The following is a 21,922-nucleotide window of genomic DNA, read 5'->3' on the forward strand; positions in this document are numbered from 1 at the left end:
CTGGGGAGCTGAGAGGGGATGGTGCAGAGACCAGAGGCGGGGCAGCCGGTTAAGAGCTTAAATAATCATATTAATTTGGGGTGATATTAATAGAAGAGGCTCTGGTGAACCGGAAGATTCTATGTGGGTGTTTGTGATTCTTCCCAGTGGCTTAGGAGGGACTCTCAAGGACACAGTGAAGAAAAAGTCCAAGGATTAATTTATTAAATTAATTAAAGAAGGTGGATCACTAACGATGCCCTCATGTGGGTTTTCTGTTTTCTGTTTAAGTGGAGACAGGGGCAAGTGCTGGCGCGAGGCAAGGCAGGCAAGACGGGGTCTGGTGGTTGGTGGAGGAGAATTCAGTTTCCCATCAGCCATCCCAGCTCTGCAAATTAAACATGGAAATGCAATAAAGACCTGGCATGTCAGGGGACTTTTATTTTTTCCAACTTGAGTTCCTGCCTGTCCTGGAATAGCCTGCAAAAGGGGAGGGTTGCTTTTGCTTTCTTGGGTTCAGTCAGTGGGACTTTGCTGCCCTATGGTCAAGCCACAATCGGGGTGGTGGTGTTCAAATTGGGGGCAGCCTGTGTGTCCAAAGCAGTGTTTCCCAGACATCAGTGCACATGGGAATCACTCAGGGCACTTGCTAAAAATGCAGATTCTGATCCCTCGGGCCCAGCAGGGGTCTGAGGTCCTACATTTCTAATGAGCTTCCTGCTGATGCTGAGGCTGCTGGTCCAGGGGTCACAGTCGATGAGTGGCAACAGCCCAAAGCCTGGTTGACCCCAGGCCATCCATCTGCAGAGGGGCTGGCTGGGTGCTGGCAACATTTGGAGGGCGTGAGATGGAGAAAGAAGGGTGAGTCTGAACCTGTGTGGTTTTTGGTGACTGGTCTGAAACATGCAAGGTGAGAATCTGGGGTCAGAGGAGGATGGAAGCGAGGAGAGGAAGGACAGAGGTCCCTCCACAATGCTCAGTTCTGGGATAGCCCCCCCCCCACCTTACACACACACACTTTGAATAACTTGCCACACTGGGGGTTTCCTCCTCCTTCCCCCTATGACCCTAGAGTTGCCAGTCCCTGAGGAGGCTGCGGTCCTAAATGGGGACGATGACGAGACCAGAGGCAGGGCAGCTTGTGGCCAAATGGTCCTGTGCCTGTGTTCGCCGAGGCTGTGATGCTGCCAGCACCCCCTCCCATGCTTCTTTGGCAGGAAAGAGCCCCCAGGGACCTGCCTGTAGGGACAGTGCTACCTAAGCTGTCAGAACCCCCCTCCCCAACATGCCTGGTTTGATCTTCCCCTGGCAAAGTGGGAAGGTTCAGAAAGCATGTCCTCGAGGAGGCATGGAGGACTGCCCACTGTTGCGCAGACAGCGGCCGGCTGGCAGAGCAGAATTATAGGAACGATGAGAAGGTAGTACCAGTAGCTCCCTTGTTACAGACTCTGGCCTAAGTCAGTACTCATGGGTCCCAGGCAAATTGGAGCAATTATCCAGAAAGTCCCTTCCAGCCCTGGACCTCTGCCTCTGTGTGTTCTAAATCTGTGGGAAAGCCCCTCTAGCTCTCTGAGCCACCTTCCTGCACTTTCTGAGTATTGGCCTTATAGGATATGAGGGGCCCCCGGGCAGGCAGGTAGGATTCCCTACGCAGGGCAGGATCCGTCAGGGCTCAGGGGGCCCTGGGCTCACCAGGCTTAGGGGTTGGAAGGCCTGGTTCTGGTTCTTGCTGTGCTTTCTGGGACAAGTCATTTGGGTTTTGTGGGCCTTGGGGTCTCATCTGCTTAATAGAAAAAAAACAATCATTGCCCCATTTTAGTTCAGGAAGATGGAGAAAGAAAGCTGGACAGTAGAGCCCCAGAGCTCATGGGTCGGGTTCCTGCCTTTGGCTTTAAGAGGGCATCGCCTTCGCTTGCTGGATGAGCAACTGAGGGAGGGGCAGACAGGTCCCCCAAAGTGCCGAGAGTGAAAATTGTGGGAGTCCAGATGCCATGAGCAGGGGAGGACCTGTCCACACCCAGGGGATTTTGAGACATGACTTGGGACCTAACTGTTCCCATTCCCTGCACAGCTGTCCCATGGAGAGGAGGGCCTCGTATCCAACTTAGAATTCTGTATAGCCATTGCTGAGGGGCTGGGCTTCATGGTGGCACGTGCTGTCCATCCTTAGAGGAAAAAAGGCTGCTCGGCTTAGTTTCCCCCTTTGAAGAATGAGCTGAACCAAATCTGCCTGGTGAGTTTGTAGGCCTCCCGCTGTTGTTCTGGAATCCAGGCGAACTTGGGCAGGCTTTGGGTGGATTACATTAGAACAGGCTTTGGCTCAGACAGGGAGGAAGGTGAAGGGGTCAGGCACAGAGCCCCAGAGCTCCTCCCCACCCCCTCACCACTGCCCAGAGAGAGCCTAGGGAGGGAGGAGAGGCTGGGGGAGACAGGAATGTGAGCAGCACAGCCGAAGTCAGGGGGACAGGGTGGCTCACAAAAGAGCAGAGGAGAAGGCACCCATCACCCACCAGCTGCCAGATTTCAGAAATGCTGTTGGGCAGTTACTTTTGATCTCCAGGCCTCTTACGGTGCCCCTCCTCCTGGAAGTTGTCCCTGATCCTCAAAGTGGAGGCGGGGGTGGGGGGGGAGAGGTGGCTGTCCCCTTCCTGCTGCTCACTGTGACTCTGACCAACCCCCCCCCCCCCCCCCGCCGGCCCCCTGCCTTGCTCTCCCTCTGCTCCTGCTTAGCGATGATTGCCCAATGGCAGCCAGCCCAAAGTCTGCCTGTGTGGGGGTCAGCCAGGCCCCGGGCAGACCCAGAGAGGCCCTTCCTTCCAGCAGGAGACCGTGCGGCCCCCGAGCCCGGGAGCCCCTCCGCCTGTGTGCCCTCCTGGCTTAGCTCCGGCCGCAGCAGCAGTCCTTGGCTTGAATCCTCCCTGTCTTCGAGGCTTACTCTGCTCATCCATAAAATGGGGGAAGTGTCCCCCACCTCATAGTGTTATGAGGATTAAACGAGACAATAAGTTTAAATACTTAATACAGTGCTTGGTATGATGAAGTGCTCAGTAAAGATTTGCTCAAAAGCCTTCTCAGAAATGCATCAATCAGCCTTAATGTCTCTACTGTATTGAATAGGCTGGACTCAGAGTAATCAGGAATAGCTTGATTTTTATCCCCTGCCTCTGCCCCTTCCAACCTGCTCTGCTGGGTTTTCCTTCTTGGCTCCTGCCTGGTATCTCAGGCAGCCCGGGTGGCATTTCTGCTCTCTGACTTTCTGGTATTAAAAACTCTACTTTCTTGCCCACTCAGAACCTTCTGATGGCTCCCATGGTGCTCAGAGTCAAAGCCAAAGTTCCTGCCTGCCTCCCTGGCCCCTGCTATCTCTTAGACCTTACTCACCTGCCACCACTCCTCTCACCCCCATCCCAGGCACCATGGCCCCTTGTCTGCCTCAGACACACCTCTTGTGTGGGCTTTTGGCTTGCTGTTCCCCTTCTGGAATGCCCTTCCAGCAGATACCCATGTGACTCACCCTCCCCATCCCCACCACTGTCAGGACAGTCTGTAATACCAGGAATTGTCAGAAATGCCTTCTCTGATCCCTAGATACAATAACAACCCATCCCCATGCACCCTTGCCTCTCTGAGCACTTATGGATGCCGTAGGACATCATGTCCTCTCACCTACAAAATATTTACTTGTTCATTTATTGCTTGCATTCCCTCTCCTGGATAATAAACTCCAAGAGGACAGAGATTTTGTGCATCTTGTCCATTTTCTTTATGGCTATAGCCTCAGGACGTAAAACAGATCCTGCACATAGTAGAGGCTCAGTAAATATTTCCTCATGACTCTCAATTGAAGCTTCAGTCTCTCCTCTATCAGGGCTTCTCCTTCCTCTTCTGCCTGGCATGGTTCTCACCTAGGCTGGACGGCCTGCAAGAAGGTCTATTTTTGCACATTCCTGGCTTCACTGATGAGGGATGAGAGGGAAAGGGCTGGAAGTCATTCGCTTTCCTGCTGCTGCCATAGCTTGCTCTCAATCGGCAGCCACCCCTCCCCCCCGCCCCCACCACCACCACCATGGATGGTTTGGTGAGGTCTTTGGAAGCAGCTCTCTGGCACCATGAACACCACACCATTCCCAGATGCAGGCAGTGACCTCTTTGTTTGATGTCTCCTGAGCCCCCATTAGCACCTGCTCTAGAACACCTCACATGGCCTGGTTCTTTGGCCTGTGCAGCCCATCTTTGGGAGCAGTTTCCTTGAAGACCACTCTGGCAGAGGGGCAGCTCAGCATGGTGGGCAGGAGCGAGACTCTGCAGCAAGGCTGCTTGGGTTCTCATACCAGCTCTGACGCTCTGTAGCTTTGACCTCGGGCAAGTCCCTTCACCTCTCTGGACCTCAGTTACCTTCTCTATAAAATGGGGCTAATAAGAATATTTTGTTAGTGGGATGTTTAAATGAACTAATGTGTATAAGCTCCTTAAATAGGAGCTGGCTCATCAGAAGTGCTTGGGAAAAGGTGGCCATGATTTGTGTCCCTTCCACCCTTCCTGGCGTCTCCTTCCCTCTTGGTAAGCAGAGACCCCCACCCCATACTCCCACTGCAGCCCTCTGGAGCCCTTCCTGCCACCTCTGCCCACAGGCCTGGCTCATTAACACCCCCTGCCTGCAGCCCGGATGCACATCTTGCTCTCCTGAAGACTTCCTTGAACCTTCTCAAGTTACCATGGCTTTCCTGGCTTCACTGATTCCCCTCCCTTCGTCTGAAGTGGGACACATGCTTCAGACACATGCAGGGAGCCCACAGAGGGCCCATTCTCCTTAGGGAAACCCTCATACTATCATCTCTTCAAACATCTGTGTTGTTTTGGCCCAGGCTGGAGCTGGTGGTGGGCTCAGGGCCTCAGAACCAGTGCTCCTCACCCCTCAGCCAACCCCTCATGGAGGGTCTGGTGCCTCTTCTGAGAGCAGGGGAGCTCCTCATCCCTATGACTCTCACCCTCTGGGCTTCCCAAGAAATTCTGAGACTGTGGGGTAACATCTTGTTTTATACCCCAGGGTAATAAATTTAGGGTGTTCAAAACTCCTAGGGGATTTAATGATCTGGTTCAAACCTTCTCGGAGGTGTGAAGAGAACAAGACCAGGACAGAGGGTTGACCCAAAGTCTACCACTACTCAAGGTTATCCCCACCAGTACTTTGTACCCTGCTTCTTGGGGAGAAAGGTATAGTCCTGTCCTCAGGCATGACCCCCCTTCACTTAGCTGAGTCTTCAGGGCCTGCCCATGTCCCTCAGGAATGCACACCCAGTGGAGAGCTAACCAGAGGCTGGGCAGGCAGTGCTCATAGCCTACCCTCAGCCTGTTCCCAGTGACTGTAGCCCTGGGCCCCCCGAAGGCCTGTGGCTCAGAGGGCTGCCCTGTGGGGACCCAAGTATGGCCCTCCCCACCGTCTGGCCCTGTGAGGTGAGGCTCCGAGCCATGCTGCTTTGCTTGGGAAGATGTCTGCTGAGCAGCTCCCCTCCTTTCCAATAGTCCCAGGCCCTCCCAGGCCACTTGTGATGGAGGCTGATTGGGTGGGTCTGGTTCTGGAAAAGGAATCCTGGGCTGTGAAGGGCAGATCTTTGGACTGTTCTCATGATGGGAGGAGGGGGGGCTGGCACACGGGACTGGAAAGAGAGACCAAAATGTCCCCCAGTCATCCGGAGGGGCTTATGTTCAAACTGCAGGGTTAAGATGTTGACAGAAAGCTTTTCTTCTGACCCTGATCCACGTTCTTCCTTGTAAAGAGGAGAGTTCTAGAACTTGTCAGAATCTGTCCATTGCCTCCTGTCCTGAGGAGGGTTTACTCCTTTCCTGCTTGTGATTTATGAAAACTGTACTATCAAAGGTTGTTGCTTTCTTCTTCTTTCCTTCCTTATGATTCCTTTTTTTTTTTTTTTTGTAATCAAAACTGGCAATGATTTTTTCCCACCAATTTGTGATACTCTTGCCAGTCCTTTAATGGTCTCTCTGCTCTATTTTATCATTTCCATCATAATAAACTTTTTAATGAAAGAATCTGGGGGGTTTGGAACCTGTTGGCAGACTCACAGCTCGAAAGCTGTATTTCCTCTGCTTCCTGGTCTCTCCTCTTCATGCTCCCAGCGCTTCACTCATAAACAAGCAGCAGTCCCCGGAGTGGGCATCACTCGGTATGGAGACAGTATCATAATCAGAAGAGTGAACTGTTCGATGCAGTTTGCATTTTACCAGGAGGGGATGTTGATAAGCTGCAGGCTGAAGTGGCCAACAGAGTCTGTGAGCTACTTTCAGGGCTGTGGGTGGATGAGGAATGAGACAGATGTACAAGTGTCCACAGGTGACCTTTACACCAAACGAGAAGCTCTGGCCACGGTGCTGCAGCTTTGACCTCTGCCAGGGAGCAGGGGGGACTGGCAATGAGAAAACCAGCCTCATGGCCAGGCCTGTCCTTATAGTGACACATGGGCACATTTCTTTCCACAAGTCCAGCCACACACTAAGACCCAGGCCCAGAGTAAAAGAAGGCCTCTGCCCAGCCAAAGGTAGGAAGTTTTAATCATGGTGTTTGGAGCTATGGTGTTCTGTGTGTGTGTTTGTGTGTGCGTGCATGCGTGTGCACGTGCATGCATGGGGAGAGCCATACAGTAAGGATATAGACCGTCCATCCACATGTGTTACTATAAAAGGCGACCTGCACTGTTCTGAGCCCTTCACATATATCGACTCTAAATCTGCGTGACAACTTGTGAGAGAGTGGCTGCTGTTACCCACATTTGATAAATGGGAACCTGAGACACAGAACAGACAATAACTCACCCCAGGTCACACAGCTAAGCAACAGCACAGGCAGGATGTGAGCCAGGCAGCTGACTCTGGCATCTGTTGTCTTAACTACTCCACTGGCTGCCCGAGGAGATTGTTGTATGTGCCACAAAGCTGTACGTGCCATATCATCCCTAAAGGGCAAGTAGCCAGAGCAGATTTACTCTTTTTTTTATGTATGCAGAAATACAGGCTCAGAGAGGTCATCTGATTTGCCCAGAGTCACACACGAGGTAGCAGCAAAGAAACTTGGAACACACAGGCAGGGGAGCTGGAAAGCACCGTTTCTTTGAAGGCTTTATGAGGATACTCTTGGATGGCTCCCCCAGCCGTCTGTAAGTGTGACACTCTGTCTTCATACAGAAGAAGGGGGGACCTGGCTGGGAACCTTGTGGGCAAATGGAGATCCTGAATCTGTAGCGGGATACGTGGGGTGGGATAACATGTAGGGGTACTACCTTGGTGAACATTCCATTCATGTGCAAGAGAGGGCTTCCCACATGGAGAGCTTGGCACAAAGTACCATATACCAGGACACAGCGTGCATACCATTTGAGGGGCCCTATGTGCTGAGAGGAACGTGACAACTTTGTCTGGTCCATCAGAAATGTCTCTACCTAGAACCCCCTTTCCTTGTCATAGAATGGGGCTATTGCTTCACCCTTGCCCTCCACCGAGAACCCCAAATGTCCAGGAGTGACTGCACCCCAGCGTCCCCCTAGGAGCCACCAGTCCCTGGAGAAATGAGCGCTGGCTCTATCCCAGGTACCACGTACAGCATGTGCCTGGTGCACACATGGGTGTGAGGGGGGAGTGGATGGGGCTGACCAGCTCCACACGAAAATATGGTAAGGCATGCAGACGACCTGGACAAGTATTGACAAAGTAAATCACTCTTTGGCTCTAACTTTTCCTGCAGAGATGCTTCTATTTAGGCCTTGCAAGTTTTGGTGGGGCAGGGGGAGCGGGGACTCTGGGGATCCCACCCCACGGGGGAGACCGAAGGAAGGGTGGGACTTTGAAGGAAGAAATCGGAGGACACGCTTCTAATTGAATCCATCTCCTGGCCCCGTCTTCCCAGTGCACGGCTAACCTGCACGTGTGCACGGAAATAAGGAGATAAATAAATGGAAACGCCAAGTTCCAGGGCAGCCTAAAAGGTTGAGGAATGAATCGATGTTCTCCCCAGGCAGCTGTCCGGAATGAAGTGTAATAGTTAATAAAGGCTGATTGTGCACACACAGCTGGGGCCAGCAAACAGAGCAAGCCGAGGCCCGGGAGGCTCATCCTTTTCCCGAACCACCCCCTCCCCCCCAGTGGTGATCACAGACTGATTAAATCAACTTCTCGGCAGCGGATCCAATTAGGGGGGTGCGGGAGGCTTGGACGTTACCAGTGACTGCACAGAGCATGTCAAGTAATCCTTAATCTCTCTGATTTGCTTCCCTGGGCATGGGGTGCAGGGTGCAGGGTGGGGGTAGGAACAGAGGACAGACTTGGGAGGAAAGTAGAGCATCATCGGCCACGAGCGCTTGGGATCAGCCCTGGTGGGAAGGGCTCTCAGGCTTCAGGGGGAAGGAAGGGAGAGGAGGATGCTGGGTTCCCTGCCCTTAGGGAGCTGACCTGCTCCCTCCCGGTTGTAGCCCATACACCGGATGGCTCAGAAAGGTGCTTAACATAAACAGAAACACCAGCACGGATCTTACAAAAGCAGAGGATAATTCAGAAATCATTGATATTTGGCTTTGGAATGTATTGATTTTCATCCCAGAAGATTTACCTACCTAATTCTGCTTGGCTTAAGCAAGTAATAAAAATGTGTTTGCCTTTCTTGATCACATTTAGACTGGCAGCGAGGGGCAAGGGGGTTTCAAATCATGCTGGCTAGCTCGAGGAAGGAACTTGGGTTTTTTTTTTTTTAACTCGTCTACAGAGAGCCTTAGAAACAGGTGATGCAACTGTCCCAGGGGATGGACAAGGACAGCCTGTGCTCACAAGTGGTCTAGAGAGACTAGACTCAGGCAGGCAGTCTGGGGTGGCTTCCTGGAGGAGTTTCCTTCTAATCTGGGAAACAGGTATGAAAACTTTCAGTCCACCCACGTGTTTCCCCTCTTTCCAGTTCCCACCTCCACCATATATAGGAAAACCCAAACAGCATTTGTCTCCTTACCTGGCATAAACACTACCCATCTGGCACGGATGATTGCCCTCGGTTGTCGTATCACATCTCAGGTCTTTGAGTCAGTTCAGCAGATACGTCAGGCCCGTTGTGATGCTCAATTTAAGGGCTGCAGGAGAAGCATCAGATAGAACCGTGACTGGTACAGACATGTACTGTATAAGGAACAGACACCTTGACAAACAGAGCAGAACATGTATGTCCATACGAGTCATCCACTCACGGGATCACCTGGATGCCCGTGAGCTTGTTCTGGAGTTGCTGTGCTTGCTTCTCCAGGAACTATTTCATGTGCATGTGCTTGGGTTGGATTTCCTGAGCGACAGCAAATCCTCATCCTTAGGGCAGTTTTCCTTCCAACTTTGCCAGAAGGGCGCTGATGTAGAAGGCGTCTCCGTGAATCTCTGTGCTTGCTAAGGGACAAGCCCTGTGTTTGGGGTGAGGAGAATGTGGCCCCCTGGGACTCTAGTGAGTGCCCTAAGGGGAACACTGAAGGCAATGCATCAGTGATATTGCTACTTCACCCCCAAATTGTACAACAGGGGCCGCCTGCCCTTTCTCTGAAAGGGCACTGGGCTGGGAGGCAAGAGGCCTGGATGTAATCCTTGCTTTGACACTAACCCACTGCTTTCCTTGGCCAGTCCTTCAACCTCTAGGAGCCCTGGTTTCCCCCTCACTAACATGAGGGAGCCAAACCGATGACCCTCAACGTTTCTTTTGACTCTAAAGACCTGTGATGCTGTGAGATGCCACTCTCTGCTCTCCTCTCACTTCCTCTCTCTCCCTCCCTCCCTCTCTCTCTCTCTCTCTCTCCCTCCCTCCCTCTAATATCGTGGCCACAGGGCTTCTATTTTTATTTCCTTTCATGTTCCAGGATCTGAGCATTGCTTTTGACTGACTGTAGGTATAATAGAATTTGTACTTTCCCAAAATTTAATTACTAGCAGCAAATGATCAATCAATCCATTGATTAACTACTTATTGATTCCCCCTGACATGGCTCTGAGACAGTTAGGCTGCGTTTGGAACACAATCCTTTGGTAATTGGCTTATCCTGCTGGGCCCACAGCCTCTGTTAAAAGGCATTTGGGTCTTGGTAAATGGCTTTTTATCTAAGTATTTATTTCTCAGATCTCAGGACTGCTGTTGGGAGATATCTTGTGTATGCGCTGGGGTTAGCAGGTAAGCCCTGAGATGTAAATATAGATTCTGCGTGGCCCCCTGACATCCATTGCAAGAGATGCAGCCATTTAACTGAGGGCCCCAGGATAAGCCATTAACTGAGGGTCCCTGGATGAGTCCTTTCACCTCGGTGCACCTGTGGTAGCTGCTCTATGAAAGGAGGGCATGGGGCTCCAGGATCACTAAGGGCTCAAACTCCTTAACTCTGATTCTAACTCTCTGTTTCACAAACAGTCTAGCTTAAAGAGATGGGAAATTTGCATATCAAACAGTGCTGCAGGCACAGGTTGCCTAGGCTGCATCCCTCTCTGGGGAAGATGTGGACTGGGTTGGCGCTTTGAAGTCGAGCGTTAAGTGCATTCCTTATGCCAGGTACCGGCCACAGGGAATTGGCCTCACAGTTTCCAAATGCGCACCACTTCCAAGGTGCGGCCAACTCTCAGTTATCCACGTCGATGTGAGCATGGGAAAAGGAACTCTGGTCCTTCTGCCTCTGCCACCCAGGCCCTCTGGGAGCCTTCCCTCTGTCTAGCTATTGCGTGCCCAGGAACGCAAAATCATTTCATTGTCAACACCAGCCATACGACACTGGGGGATAGGTCTGTTCCTTCCTTCTCTGTGCATCTGCCCAAACCCTTAATGGATTCTAAAGTCAAGGAGAAAGGACCTTTGCAGTATCTCTGGGTTTTCAAGATTAGGGCATGTAAGTAACTGGAATATACTAGAAATAGGAACAAAATGGCCCTCAAGCACAGAGGCCTGGAGCTTTGTTCTGTCCTGGGGCTAGGCAGATGCTCCAAGGGGGGGGGGGGGTCGCCACTTCTCCCTGGCCGATCACAGTGGCCCCTGACAGCGGCCTCCTCGGCAGACCCCTCTCTCTGGTCCCCTCCACACTGCAGCCAGAAGCATTTGTACGGTTAGAATCCAAATCTGTCACTCCTGTTTCAAAACCTTCGTTCAAAGGGTCTCCAGTCTCCAAAATCAGGTCCAGACTCCCTGCCATGACATCCAGAGCCCGTCCTGATCCTGCAAAACTCACCGCTTGCCTCCTGGCCACCTCCCTTCCTGCCATGGAGTTAGTAGGTAATCAATATATATTGGCATGAGTAAATCGATGCCTGGGTGGGTTTGGTCTTGAGTAATAAGAAGGGGTGGAACACAGAACATACTAGAAATTATGGGGAGTGAAAAGCATCAGAACTGCTGTCTTCATTTTTTCCCTGTCTTCCCTTGAAAGGCAAAGGTCCCTAATGACCTAGAGTCAAGGGCTCCCTCCTTTCAAGAGAGTCTAGCATCATAGGCTTGGCTGGGCCATCAGAGCCTCACGTTTCTGTTGTTAACTCCAGATGCCACACGGGGGTCCTGAGGACCCCAGGGTCTGCCCCTTGACACTGGCCTGACCCCATTTCATGCCACAGTCCCCTTGCTCATCAAGCTAGAGCCACAACGATCTCAGTTTCTCAAATAAACCAGGGTCTTTTTAGACCACCTCCCCCCTGCCTCTGACCTTTGCCCATGCTGTGTCCTGCCTGGAAAGCCCTTCCCCCACACCCTGCACCCTAGGGTCCATCTCTTTCTTCTGGTCCCAGTGCCAATGTGTCCTTCCTGACCCTATTTAAAGTAGCCCTCATCTACTGTCACCTGTCTCATGCCTTTCCTGGTTTCTGCCCAAAAGCTTCCACCTTTGCTGTTTTTTTTCTGATGTCTCTGATTAGACTACAAGCTACCATAGCATGGCACGTCTATCTGTCTGTCTGTCTGTCCTGGGCACTGCTATTTCCCCAGGGCCTAAGACAGTGCTTGGCATCAAGAATGTGCTGGAAATAGTAGTCACATGAATGAGCCTACATGGGAGGCTTGGAGGAGCTGGGGGGAGAAGCCATGTCTGCCCGGGCCTCCCCTGCCTGCCTCCCCACCTCGTTCAGCTTGGGCAGATGGGGCCCTTGAGGTCTCCCAGGGCGGGATGCCACAGTGGGCCTCATGAGGCAGAGCTTTCTAGAGCCAGCCCAAGGGCCCGGCCCTGGCCATCTGCCCAGCCTGGTGGCCGCCCGGGCCAGTGCTGCCAGGCCCATTGAAGCTGCCCTTGCGTGGAGGGCTCGTCTTTGAGGGCCGCGCTCCCCAGCGGGGAGTCCTTTGCCTTTCTTCTTTCATGGCGAATTTTTGCTGCCGGATTTGACTGTAATTGTCAGATTTGCATTTGGTACACCTGCAGCAAGAGGCCCCGGGGGCACCTAGGCCTTTGGAAATCAATGGGAATCAACAAACAAATATATTCATAGGAGGGAGACCTGGAGAGGAGGGGAGGCTGGAAAGGAAGGGAGAAAGCAAATCAAAGTGCCAGGTTTACCCGTCTGCAGCAGAGGCCCCTTCCGCCTCCCCCTCCGCCGCCCCCCTCCGCCGACGCCAAGCGGGTGCCAAGGTGCCCGCCTCCTATCACCACAGTGAAACGGAAACTGCAATTTCAGTGCTAGCCTGAATGGGTTCATTTCTTTTTATGAACTCCAGCACTGGGGTTTTAGGCAAGTTGGCTATTGTTCGAGCCATACGGCTCTCCTCTCCACTCCCCGGGCTTTGAAGCCACAGGATCTGCCAGGAGAGACTTGAGTGGTGGCGGAAGTGGCTGGTGCGAGACCAGGTCTCGTGTCGCAGTCAGATGGAAGCCAGGGCCTGAGCAGTGGAGCCAGGGCCAGGGAGGACAAGCTTCCTCTACCTGGAACCCAGTCTGCTTGGGGGACTGGCCCAGGTGTCTTCCTGGGGACCTGGCTGACCTCCTAGGTACCCACTGGACTCTAGCATCATGAGGCAGAAACCCGATGGCACACTGTGCTCTACAGTTTAAAGGGAGCCCCTTACACGTCTGCATGTGTAAGCCGGTCCCTGCCCCACACTCCTGAGCTATCCAGCTGCTGGGGCCAGGCAGTGGGGGCAGGATCAGCTGGTCCCAGGGGATCTGTAGACCTCAAAGCACCCTACAGAGAGGTGTGAGGCATGAGGGCAGGTTATCATGTGGCCTTAGCTAACCTCTTTGGGTCTCCGTTTCCCCATCTGGATTATAGGCCCCCATGAGGACAGCTGTCGTATTCATCACTGTGTTCCATCTGCCATATCTGGCAGGTAGTAGATGGGGTAAAATATTTTCAAAGGAGTAACTAAATGAAAAATGAAAGAAAGAAAATAGAGATAATAATGTGCAGCCCGTAGGGTTGTTGTAGGAATAAACGAGACGATGTGCATAAAACCCTGAGCGCAGAATGGATGCTGGTGGTGTTTGGTTGTTATTTCCAGAGTGGCTAACTTGCTTCTTCCAGGGTCAGACACCACACCCGTAGTGGATCTCCTGCCACTAGATCTCATATCCCTTCTTCTCCAGTAAAGGGATTATAAAAACAAATATGGCTTTAACATGTTTAGATACAAGGTCGCTCTTGGACAGGAAGAAGTGCTGGAAAGCAAATCAGTGGGAAACAGAGTCTCCTCCTGCAAACAAGAGGGAAAATAGCAAAGGCATTAAAAGGTGCCAAGGCCAGTGGGGGGCGGATGGGGTCCCTAACTCCCTGGGTAATCACAGCAGGCGTTGGTAGATGTGACTCTGAAGGCACCGAGCAGACCTGCAGCCAGGAACGGATGTGGTGGCTGCTAGCTCAGCTAAAGCGAAGCCAGGATGAATGGGGATGTGGGGCTCCGCTGTCATGGGTCCGTGGGCTTATTCTTTCCAAGAGAGCTGGAGGCCTTCGAGAATGTCAGGTCTCCCTTATCGCACCATGTATTCTCATTAGCATGTACACCAGGCCACTGGGAAACAGTTCTGCAAAGCCTGCGAGTACTCATAGTGCTTGCCAACTGAAAATGGACTGAGCCCCCTTTATGGAATATCCATTAAGGGCCAGGCATTGTGCTAGGTAGTTCATTTTTATAATTGAGATGAAATTCACTTAAAGTGCTAGGTGCTTGTCATACGTGACCTCAATGCAAGGTGGATGTGGGTATCCGTTTTCGGCAGAGAGGCAAGATGAGCCTCAGTTATATGACTGGCCCTACGTCACACGGCAGAGATGTGTCAGAAGGGACACCGTGGAACAGATTTCTCTGAATCCAAAGTCCGTTCCCTTTCTATCACACACATAGACTCTTAAGTGTACTTACTTACATAAACTGGAATAGATGAAAATACCTGCTCAGAAAGCGTGTCACCAGCCAGTGTCTCCTTGAGCATCCCTGGTGCAGATCTGGCGCCTGGTGGGCCCCGGCCTCTGGTTCTCGGCAAGCCTGGCTTCCCGTAGGCGCCTCAGCTGTTTGCCTAGAGAACCCTCCTTTCCTGTCTGCGGCCTGGCTGCCTTCCCTCTGTCCTGTACCCCCAATCCTGGAGCCACACCCTCCTTCTCCCCGGGCCCAGCCCCTCTGTCCGGGTCTCCTCCTGGCCGCTGTGAGCCACAGCATTTTCTGTGTATCAAATGTTTGGTGTTGGCGCTGAGCTCAGGCTCACTGTACTTGTTACAGCTCAGTGGAAACACCGGCGCTCTTTGGAAGAGCAGGGGAGGAATAAATGTTTCAGTCATGCTATAAATAATGTAGCGGGGAAAGATGTTGCAAAAGTGGTGCTCTGGGTTTTGCCAGGAGGTATGTTTTCCTTCTTCCTTTCTTTTTCTTTTTTTTTTTTCCCTCTTACCTTCCTCCCCCAGCCCCTCCTTGATTCAGTCCAATACAGAACGCCTCCCACCAGGGATCAGAAGAAACAGCTCTGCTCCTAGGGAAGGAGAAGATTAAACTGTTGAAACTAAACAAATCAATCCCTGTAGGGAAAGGGCAGAGGGGAGGGGAGAGTCTGGCCAGACGGGGTGCTTGGCAGTGATTTGGGGACTGAATGAGAGAGAACCTTCTGGAAGAGCCAGGTTTCATCCGTTCTGATGTGGTGGGAGCAGACCAGAAGCACTGAGGACTGGGAGAACTGCCTGGAAAAGGAGGGCTGGGATGAAAGTCTAGCCCCCTTCTTTTTCTTTTTTTTTTTTTTTCTTTTCTTTTCTTTCTTATCCCAGCAAGGGAGAGAGCTCGCAGGAGGAGGCTGGCTGGGTTCGCTTGCAGGCCTGGAGCGCAAAATCAGAGAAAATAATAGGGGGCAGCCCCGAGGGGGAGGGTCCTGGGTACCAGGCTGAGTTGCCCAAGGCGGTGGGGCCAGAAACAGAGCCCAAGTCATGGGCCAGGTAGGAGCCAAAACTAGACCTAAGTGGGAGAACCATGTGGAACCGTCAACGGGAAGGGAAGTTGCAAGCCCAGAAGCTTGGAGGCCATGGACCAGCTCCCAGGACTGAGAATGTGGTGGGAGGGGTCTCTGAGACCAGCTTTGCCCTGGCAGGAAATGTCTTACTTGGTGATGGGGCTTGGGCCAAAAGAGGCCTTGTTTTCTTCTGGCTACTCCAGGCCTGAGTTTTCTGGGGTTCAGGCAGATGAGATGGAGGTCTCTTCTGTCTCCAGGGGCAAATGGATATGGCCATTCAAAGGCATGGCAATTCTGATGGGGCTGATGATCAGGGAACCAGAAGAACCCAGTGGCTTTTTACTGTAGGTCTACATATCTTAAAGTGTGTCCTGGTAATCCAGGACACACTCCTGGATTACACAGCTCCATATCTGGAGCTTATTTTGTTTTGTTTTGTTTTGTTTTGTTTGTTTTTGAGAGGGAGGGTGAGAGGGGGAGAGGAAAGAGAGAATCTTAAACATGCTCCCCACCCAGCACAGAGCCTGACATGGGACTTGATTTCCGGACCCTGGGATCATCACCTGAGCTGAAATCAAGAGTCAGAGACCTAATCCTTTGAGCGGTGCCCCAAGGGAGCTTATTTTTAAAATAAAGCTTTCTGGGACACCTGGGTGGCTCAGTGGTTGAGCATCCACCTTTGGCTCAGGTCATGGTCCTGGGGTCAAGTCCTACATCGGGCTCCCTGCAGGGAGCCTGCTTCTCCCTCTGCCTGTGTCTCTGCCTCTCTCTGCATCTCTCATGAATAAAATAAATAAAATCTTTAAAATATAGCTTTCTTGTCCCTATTGATGTACAGAATCCAAATTTTGGGTGGAGCCCAAGAATCTGCACTTTAAGTACCATGGGGGACTCCTAATTACATGAATTTTGATAACCCCTAATAGGAACTACTTTTACTACCTTTGGTTGGAAAGAGGCCTGCTGGAGAAGGTCTCTACCAACTACTTCAAAGCTGATTCCCCTGTGTAATTTTTTTTAAAGATTTATTTATTCAAGAGAAAGTGTGTGGGCACAAACAGGGAGGGGCAGAGGGAGAAGGGGAGAGAGAGAGAGAGACACTCCAGCAGACTCTCCACTAAGCATGGAGCCTGACACAGGGCTCGATCTCATGACCCTGAGATTATGACCTGAGTTGAAATGAAGAATCAGACACTCAAATGACAAGCCACCCAGGTGCCCCACTCCTGTGTAATTTAATATTATCCATTCGGCAGTGTGAAAACACTGATTGGGCATCAACTGAGTACAAGGTGCTATGCCAGGAGCTATTGCCTAGAGTCACAGAGTCTTAGAGTAGAAGGGACCTCAGAGCCCATCTGCCACTCAGAGAGCAAGCCTCTTCTGTGGCTTCCTTGACCAGTTGTCATCCGTGAACTCACTACTTTGTGAGATGGCCAAGTCCATGGTTGGCTGGCTTGCAGATCCTGATTCTGCCTCCAGGCACATGGGCCAAATCTGCTTCCTCTTATACATGACAGCCCTTCAGATTTTGAAGCCGGCTGTCATGTTCCCTTGAAGTCTCTTTTCTAGACTAAAAAATACCAGTTCCATGAAAGGAAGAGCTTGTCCAGACCTTTCATCCTTCTGGTTCCCTGTTTCTGGGTAACTGAGGTTTACGATTGTCCTCTTTAAAAGTGGTACCTTATTCCTGGAAGTAGGTTTGCCAGCAGAAGGAGGGACTAAGTAAACGTCCACCCCTTTTGTGGATACAGACCAGCCTTTCCCTGGAAAACTGCCTTTATAGGAGGGAGGCTGTGCTCCCCACCCCTGCCAGGACAGCGTTTGGAGATAGGAGGACTTCAAAGAAAGGCAAGAAACAGGTGTACCAGGCCACTCCAAGCCTTTCCCACTCCCTACTGCTGAGGCCTCAATTACCTAGAGTTTATGGACCAGTATCTTGCCATCGAGGAACTGTTTGCCTGGCTCCAGCCAGCAGGCGGGTCCCCACCATGGACTGTGCTGGCAGGTGCTAAACTTCTAGTTTGCATCCTGCCACTTTTTAAAGGCCCTGTCCCCATAACCATCAGACATCCTTAGCTCCTCCTCTCCACCAAGGCAGCACCAGAGGGAAGCTGCCCATTAGAGAAAGAAAGGGAAGAAAAATACTCCCGACGCAGACAAGCCGTGGAGGGACAGTGCCCTGGATCATGCTCTGTCTCCTTGGCCTTGGGAAGGGATGCAGGAGAGGAGAGGGAGGACCAGGTGGCAGGCGAGGAAGATGATTTGAACAGTGGCATTTGGACTGATTAGAGGGGAAAGAGTCTGGGGCTAGGGCGGCTTCATTATAATAATTGTATCCTTCCCCTGTAGTTACGACCTTGCAAAATGTAACTTGATGTTTGTAATGAGCCATAATTAGACAATCACCAAAAGTTGTAGCGAGTAGAGTGAATGCAAAACCCGGCCCGCGATGGTATTCGCTATTCGCTGTTGGCGTGCACCTGTTCTATGCTCATTTTCCTCTTTACTTGTGGTAAAAACCCCAGGGGAGGGCCTTCCATTGCCATGGCTACCTCCTCATCAACTCTGTTGTTGCTTGGCCAGGGTCTGTGGTCCTGTGAGGCACCTCTCACAGCTTCTCAGCCCTCGGATTTCCTCCTGCTATTTTTGGGTCAAGTCCCAGGATCATCAGCTCTAAGAAGATTGAGCAGAATTCTAGGATTCTGAGTCCCAAGGAAGAGAGTCCAGAGGCCAGGCCACTGCAGTACCCCTCATCCCTGAAAAAGTGGCCAAGCATTTTTGTCACTGTTTCTTTTTTCTTTTCTTTTCTTTTCTTTTCTTTTCTTTTCTTTTCTTTTCTTTTCTTTTCTTTTCTTTCTTTCTTTCTTTCTTTCTTTCTTTCTTTCTTTCTTTCTTTCTTTCTTTCTTTCTTTTTTTTGTCACTGTTTCTAAGAGAGAACAAGACTAGTGCCCAAGATTGCACAGCCAGGAAGTGACTTGTTAATCAAATATATTATCTCTTGTGTACTAATTGCCTACCTATAGAAGCATGATCCCTAACTCAAAGGAACCCCCAGTGATGGGATTTTATAGAACATGTATACATAAAATATGAATATATGTGTGTATATAATAGGATGGGGAGATACTGGGGGCCAAAGCTCTTTCTCAAAATCAAGCCACAAGACCACCTCTAGATACGACCCACTCGAAGACACCCCATCTCCTCTTGTATGGGTGTTCCATGTGAAGGAGATCCCCTTAGAGAATTCTGCATTGGCAACATAAACAGGGCACCTGTTAAGGCTAATGATGGTGAATACTCCCCTGACCCCTCTCAGGCAGCTGGGCCCCAGCTCCCAGGGTGGAGTGAGTTTGAATGTTTACAACATTTATGTTTTAATTAAAATCCTTTTTGGACTCTCCAGAGTTTCTGTGAATCTATTAGTGCCTGCTCCAGCCGCCCCTTTTATGGCAAAGTCATTTCAGAGGATGGGATCTCTACTAAGGCTTTGCTCTTGCTTCTTATTAAATGAGTCCTCAGAGAGTCTCTGAGAGCAGCAAGGAACCCAGAGGTCACAGAAACCAAACTGTCCTTTTGCAGATGGGGAAACTGAGACCCCAATGAGCAAAGCCACATGCCTGAGGACGCATGGACCGTGGCTGCCCTGTTCTGGCTCCTCACTGGTGCTTTTCACATGAGACCATGATGCCATCTCCTCAAAACGGAAGGGCCTCTGTAAGCCTGGGGCCCTGAGTGGGGACTTGGACTCTGAAGCAGGGGGACTCTACTTATGCCATCAGACCACTTCCTAGAGCCTGTGTCGGGAGGAGAGCTAGAGCAAGGGCAGGAAGCAGGAAAGGAGCACAGGAAAGAGAGGAATGATTCTGGTGAGGCAAGGACATGGATGTGGGGGAGAAGGTGGAGTGTCAGGTTAAGTTGGGGAACTCAGTAGCAGAGATGCTCTGGCCCAGAGCAGCCCTGAATCCACCTCCCCTCCCCCCCGCCCATATATTAGAGCCCAGCGGCATCCTCCAAGTCCCCCAGGAGGTACTGAGAGAGGCCAGCAAGTTCCGCAGACTGGTGCCTTTGGACCTCAGAAGGGTCTGTGCTGAAATACTAACGATGTCTTGGCCAGGGGCTGGATCAGCCAAGCTGTTCTGAAAGTCTCATTTCACTTAGGAGGCAGGAAACCAAATTTCTGGTCCCGACTTCTTCATTAACTAAGTGGTCTTGATCAAGGCTCTTAACCTCTTGTGGCCTCAGCTTCCTGTTGTTAAGTGAGAATATTACGATTGGCTTCTTAGTCTGTGGCCAGGCTTACATTAAAACCATCTGAAAATACTCCATAAACTAAGCGCATACTACTACTACTAATATCCCAGGGCTGAGTGTGATCACCACCACCAGGGAGCCTCTTCCCTTACATTTACCTCTGGGTGCCAGGGAACATAAACTAGGCTCAAAGGAAAACAGTCAATACTAGGTCCATGTTACTGCAGAGCTACACTGAGCTAAGCTCGCCTTAAATCCCAAACACTGACCCCTCCAGAAACTCTGGGACAGCAGCAAGGCTCGCCTGGGACTTAGAGGTGTGAGCAGTGCCTGTCACCAGAGCAGACTGCCTGGGAGTCACAGTGGTCTCCCCCATCAGCAAAGGAGGGGGAGCGTCTCTATTTACCACTGTAATCATAGGCCAGTGCATCTGGAGGTCAGATCTCTCCTCGGACGAGAAGGGACAGGGACAGATGGGCTGGCTGGAGAAGCTAGGGGTCTCATCTTCACCTGATGACCTGGGAGCATGGAGTCAACCAATTTTTGTTTAAACAGCACAGGGAGGGGTATCTGGGCGTTGGGGAGCTGGGGGAAAGGTGCAGACTGTTTCATTGACACTTTTGTGTGTGGAGTTGGTTCGTGGCTAAGCAATCCAGTTTACCTAAGGAGAGTCTTTGCCACTCAGAAAATGTGTTTAGCCTAATCCTGAGCTGTTAATTGCCTCTTCCTCAGGCTGGAATGAATTGTCTGGAGGCTGACTCCAGCTTATGTGGTTCTCCTCTGAGATGTTAACCCTTCACGGGTCTGGGTCGTGGCTGTTAACTCGGGCCCTGGGATGAGGTCCCGCCTTTTGCGAGCCCTGCTGTTAAATGCTACCTTCTTTGTAAAGTTCACACCCTGCCGATGCCTTTGTGAGCACCCTCGCCCCCACCCCCCCACCCCCCCACCCCCGCTGCCCCAGCCAATCTCAGATCTCTGAAGATGTGAGTTTTAGTGCTGCCTCTGCCAGTAAATGGGCAAGACGTCATTTTTCCGGGCTTCTGTTTGCCAATCCGTAAAACAAGGGAGTTGAACTTCATCACCCTGTAGGAGTGGATTGGGAATGTCTCCTTGACATCAGAACCAGAGACAGAGGTAAGGAGGTCCATAAGCTGAACTTGGTATTGGCAAACCTCTCAAGCTTAAATGGGCCTGGAGCCCAGCATGAGTCTTGAAAAACGTAGGGCTGCAGCAGGGACGCCCTGGTAGCTCCTGTTTGCGCTTAGACGTGCGTCCTGAGAGAGGTTTGTGTTCCATTCTGTGCTTGTCATAGAAGCAGCCTCATGACTTCACAGTCCCTGCTAAGCCTTTGTTGTCAATTAGCAGACAGTTGCATTGTGGAGGGGCCATTGTTCTTGAGTAGTCGGCTCATTGTGTGTCTGTGCCAGCTGGCATCCTGTGACCAAGCCCTGCTCCAGCACCGAAAGGTGATGCCGGCAAGAAGCAGGTCTGGGCTGATTGTCCTGTGCGAGCGCATGCACTAGAGTCAGTCTCTCCTTGACATTCCCGAAGCAGAACACCCTTTGCCTGGAGACAGTGAAGACGCTCAGCTTTGTGTGTGTGTGTGTGTGTGTGTGTGTGTGTGTGTGTGTGTCTGTGTAGCAAGAGCATGGCAGACTGTTTATTTATTGATCACTGTCCCAGAAACGCAGGGTTCAAAGGGAGCCTTAAAAGGTCACTAATCCAGTTCCCCATTAATGCTAAAATCTCCCTCTGTAATCCAGTGGCCACCTATACTGTGTGTTCTACTAGCTTCCAAAAAGGAGAACAGGGACCCTTGACAGCTACAAATAAAGTCAGAGAAGTAGATCCCAGATAGATGAGAGCGCGGGATGAGGAGGACATGCTGCCATGTCCAACCTGAGGTTGGATGCTTACTAATAGTGGGCATTAAATTCAACTCTGAGCCTTCTTGGCAGCAAAGGCAAAAGCAGAAAAAGGATTGTAATGTGAATTTCTGACAAAAGGATGGTGGCAGGAGAGGTGCTCTTTCCGGGGGAACAAAATTTGAAAGCAGGCCACATTCATTTCCTGGCCAGGGCACATTACCCTGGAGGTTGGGACTTCTGGTTTCCAGATCCCTTTTCTTGCTACCCTTATGTTCCAAGTTTCTCCATGACTTCTCAAGGCTTTCTCTGCTTAGTTCCTCTCTCTCTGTTACTTCTTTCAGGATCCTATTGAGTTCTGTGTGGGCCTGAGGTCCTAAGGGTCCAGGTCCCTCCTTTGGAAATCCAAGGGC

The 21,922-nt window shown here is 51.3% G+C and overlaps 1 protein-coding gene across 2 annotated transcripts in view; it reads left to right on the top strand.

Annotated features, from left to right (window-relative positions):
* The window catches only part of DSCAML1 (DS cell adhesion molecule like 1), a 344,804-nt gene that overhangs the window by 108,480 nt on the left and 214,402 nt on the right, over positions 1-21,922 (top strand). The window lies entirely within an intron of this gene.

Source organism: Vulpes vulpes, chromosome 12, assembly GCF_048418805.1.
Source record: "Vulpes vulpes isolate BD-2025 chromosome 12, VulVul3, whole genome shotgun sequence".
Taxonomy (NCBI): Eukaryota; Metazoa; Chordata; class Mammalia; order Carnivora; family Canidae; genus Vulpes; species Vulpes vulpes.